Source organism: Glossina fuscipes, unplaced genomic scaffold (genome assembly GCF_014805625.2).
Source record: "Glossina fuscipes isolate IAEA_lab_2018 unplaced genomic scaffold, Yale_Gfus_2 28, whole genome shotgun sequence".
NCBI classification, from domain to species: Eukaryota; Metazoa; Arthropoda; class Insecta; order Diptera; family Glossinidae; genus Glossina; species Glossina fuscipes.
In genome coordinates this window covers 848,514-853,255 of record NW_023998423.1, presented here as the reverse complement: position 1 = coordinate 853,255, position 4,742 = coordinate 848,514, and the positions used below count along the sequence as shown (strand labels likewise).

Sequence of the window (4,742 nt, the reverse complement as noted above, 5' to 3'; positions counted from 1 at the left end):
AAAATTATCTAATATCTTCGTTTGCTATATGTAACACGCTTTTTTATCAGATTTAAGTGTGAAGCAACAGCTCGCTATTTAAGCAGTCCCGCCTAAGGCTGTTGGCAGCTTCGTTCTACAAAGTTTGAAGCAAATATTTGCACTTTCTTTTAAAATTAGCTAATGTGACGACAAGCAGAAGCCGATCCTCAGTGCAATCATAATGAGAGCAATAATTAAGACTTCTTAATATAAACTTGACGGTTTTGTTTTTATATCTGTAGCCAAAAGCTGGATCTTTTAGTTTTTTTTAGCTTCTAGAAGGGTGCACTTTGTGCCATTTAAAAGTCAAATTTTAAAATGCCTTCAAATTCCTGGTTCATTAGGGATGTATCTAATTTTTTTTTTTTTTTTGTAGAATGAACGCTACGATGATGGTAAGGATGAGAATATTTATTCAGCGTGAAAGTGTTTTTATGCAATAAATAAATAAAAGCAGGCACAAGTCTATAACATTTTCAATACGTTATCAAATTGTTTAAAGCTTTATGCTGCTCGAATACATTCGTTGGGGTGATTGGGTGTAATTTATAAAGAAAAAATATGATGTTTTATCAGCATTCGGTTGAAAAGTGTAAATTGTGTTTCATTCGATATTTAGCGTCAAAGTTAAACGTAAAAACTGTTCAGTTGGCTGGTTGTTGTGTTGACATTAGGGCAGTTGTTTTATGCTTGTGCCTACACCACTTATGGCACAAGGATGTACTTACTCAGTTTGTGGGCGTGTATACAACAAATGAAAATAATTGAGATACATCCACCTTCTATTACCTACCTAAGTTTGTCCGTTCGTCCGATGCTTTTGTTTTCTCGTATTCAACCCACAGATCGTAATTTTCCAACTAGGAATGTTATTAAAAATTGCCGGTTATAGTGGTTATACAAATAACTATATTAAGCAAAGTGGCGAAAAGCTTTTTAATTATGGATCGTGTCCTTCCATATTTTTTAAATTTTTTACTTTTTTTTATTTTTTTTTATTTAATTATATCACCAATCGTTCAGGGGATGTCGCCTATTCGTGAAATAGTGTTAAGCTCTTGCCGACTGAGCACTCTTAAAAGGTAAGTAAATAAAAAATAGTACCGCATTGACATTTGAATCCGCCAACACTGACTAGGTAGTCGCTGTACCTACCTACTAGGCTATTAGTTAATTTTTTTGTTTTTAAATATGATTCAATTTTGGAAAGTTATTTAATTTCTCGATAAATCAAAAAAAAAAATATTCCTTTTAGGATATATAGTGTATATGCTAAGCTTCAACCTTGTAGACTGTTCACTTACTTATTCTTCTCTGGCTACAGTAGCATAGTATTAATACATTCAGCCGAATTTCGCGTAACACTTCTAAGATAAATACTTTTACACAAATTTCAAAGCAAGCAGTGTACAATGTTTGTAGATTCAAAATACTAACAAGCAAACATAAGTCTGAGTAACTGTGTATATAGCTACTGCTGAGCTGCGATTTGAAATCGCGCCCAGCGACTTGGAAGTCGTGAGTTTTATGCACCCACCTGTGCGGTATCCAAAAATATTCCATAGGTTTAAGAGCAACGAAGCATGTGAGCAAGCCAAATTAAAATGTTAGAAAACGAATTTGTAAAATGAATGTAGTTTCGTAGGTATCGTAGGTATTAGGCAAACACGGACAAAGGAAACGAAAGTATAAAAAATCGAAGGCCACGGAACATTAAAGTCAAAAAGCTTATAAGATTGAATTTATTTATTTGTGAAAAACAACTGCTGGGATTGGAAGAATGAAATTTTGCACAGTTTTTAAGGTCAATAACATTTTTAAGGATTCTCGATGTCCGGCCGTTTACTAGAAACGAAAGAGTTCATAACAACAACGGCATATCTATGTAGAAATAAAAAGTTAAATAAATTTGTGAGACTTTTTTGACATACTTTAAAAATAGTTGTAAGTTTTATTTAACAACATAAGAAAATTTGTAAGAACATTATTATTATTATATATAATCAACTAAGCGCTACAAGCAAGAAAATCCTAGATTAAGGAATACTATATTATAGGCATAAAGATAAAGAACACTTTTAAAGGCAGTCTATTCTTATGACTTATTTCATTGTAGCTGGTAGTCCCGGGAGATATAAAAACTAAGTCAATTTATAAATATACGTCAAAGAAAGCAACAAAATATGTATAGCAAACTTTTATTTGATATTTTTCCTGCTAGGGCCGCGAGCCACCTTTCCTAACAGTGCTAAAAAGAGCAGGTGACGAATTTACCAAACAAAGACAAGAACAATTGTAGCTTACTGCTACCAAAAAAGCCTATCTATTGTTACGGATTCCTAGAAGGGGTGTCGTCCGAAAGATACGCTCTTGTAAAATATTAATATGTCATATAGTATGTATATATAATTATATAACTTACTCCATCTACACTACGGCGTTTCTTTACGACTTTGTGTCAGAAAAGCTTGAATTTTATCCCCATGCCAAAGCTTACTTTTCACCAAAATATTTGTACAGGAGTGGGCTTAACACATGAATCGACAGCGTCCAATTCTGTAATTAGTTTCGTCATGAAATATCAAAATTGATGTCTTGTTGCGCTATAAAGAATTATTTTGTACAGACATCACTTTTTGGGGACGGATTTAAGAAACTGGCTTATGTATTTCAAGCTAAAGACAGTACAATTATTGGTCAAATTACTATTTTGTATACTAATTTTCATTATAAAGTATTAAAGATAAGACCCTTTTGCCATAAAAAGATCTATGTTTGTGCGATTGCTTTTACGGAAAGGTATTAAAAATATGATCCAATCCCAATCAACTTCATCACATTCCTTTTTTATGTCAGCGCACAACGTGGTTTTCTTCGTCCGGTTATAAAAATAATGCAATCCAATGCAATTCAAAGAGTAGGTCGCAAAATTAATGAATATAACTAGAAAACTGCGGTCTTTGAATTTGAAACATGGTGGATGTAAGATTGACAGACGGACCGAAGGAGAAACATGGTTAAATTAGTAGAGAGAATGATTTCACATCTGATTCAGAAAAAGGTTCTGAAAATGGTTTCCGTAACGAAACGTAAACCTATCTAAAATTCTTTCGATTACATATATGAATAGTCCACCAGTAGTACGTATATAACAAACACTCTGTCAACTAAAACAAACAGCAGATATGTTGCAGCAAATGGTACGGCAATTCCAATCAAGGCAGTATCACTTGAATCTATAATTGCAGAACTTGATATTCGCTGGAAAGAGAAGGACTATATTAAGCGTTCGGTGTTAGAAAAGCTGCCTTTTCTGTACTTTTAGAAACAAAGAAAAAACTTGTTGACAAGAGTATCGCTTATGATGTTCTCCTAGATCAAAAGGGAAGTTAAACGAATGACGCCAGTGAGAAGAAAAGGGACGCTGGGAGAAGTGATATGTACTTTCTGGAATTGCATTCATTTTACAATAAAGAAGAAATTCACGAAAACTATTACGCCGTCGTAGCAACACCGTCCAGGCCGTAGCCCACTGCATAATATTTAATAATATTATTGTTAGTATTATTCACTTAACCATAAATTCTAAGACTACGATCTTGAAAAGCGCTAGCATCCGGTTTTATTTAAAACTCTACCCACCCGTTGAGATTTGATGACAACTAGTGAGTGATATAATGGCCAAAATCCTTTGTCCGGTTGATCAGTCGGACAAATTTTAACAATAGATTTCGGATGTATTGAATAATGCTTTCTTCCCCAAATTTCATATCCATTCCTTCGTCTTCACAATTCTTTTTTATTTCTTCTTTGTTTTTAAACGTATTTTTTAAATTTAAAAAAAATTTGTCGGGTATTAGGTGTTCGTTTAAAAATACTTATTAAACTCTTCACTTACGGTATGACTTAATTAACGCGTTTGCCGTAAAGGAAGGTTCTGTGCAACAACATAACTTCCTGTCTTTATCTACCCGTCAACCCTACTTGCTTACATGTAAGAAGTCGTTGTAATGCCTAAGGGTAAATGCGCTTATGTTGTGAGTTTCAGTCTTCTTTTCTTTTTTTTTTTTTATAGTTGTTATGACACGTGACCAAGTATTAAAAAAGTCAAAGTTTAATTGGTTTCCAATTTAGACATCAATCGAAGTGTCGAAGTTTGTTTTTTCTTACTTTTGTTTTTCTGAATTTCTTTACACTTTGTTTTATATTTAGATCTAGAGCAAGACAAGACAATAAGGCGGCAAAAAGGAAACAAAATCTTTCATTGTCAGCATAACTATTATATGTAAGCAATAACTCATCCGACGAATATAAGGGAAAGGGAAGTATCGAGGGAAGCGGTATTTCACTAATTTATTTATTGATTCACTTATTAATAAACAAGACTTGGTAAGCTTTTCAATCTAATTTGGTACAGACTTTTGCAAACCGACTATTGGAATTTCCCCAGATCTCGGCAGAGAGTTGCGCTCATAAGCCTTGCTACACTTTCCAAAGTTGGTGTTGGTGTCAACAACGGTAAAATTACGCCCAACTGCAGGGGAGTGTCTCTGTCAAAATTATCAAAAATTATTAACATTGTTCCTTTATATAATTGGTTTGGTGTTGTTTCGCAACCGTCAGATTTGAGATTTGAATATATTCGCAAATGTCCTGTACCATGAAAAATATCCCCGACATGGAAACTATTTCATACATGTTTATATTCGTTAATATCCTCT

At 33.5% G+C, this 4,742-nt stretch overlaps 1 long non-coding RNA gene across 1 annotated transcript in view; it reads left to right on the top strand.

Moving 5' to 3' along the window:
• Positions 1–389: 389 nt before the first annotated feature.
• Positions 390–4,742, top strand: part of LOC119636782 — a 6,696-nt gene continuing 2,343 nt past the window's right edge. Inside the window, exons 1-2 of the long non-coding RNA XR_005247179.1 lie at positions 390–416; positions 1,045–1,103. This is a non-coding gene — a long non-coding RNA (uncharacterized LOC119636782). The remainder of the gene's footprint in view (positions 417–1,044; positions 1,104–4,742) is intronic.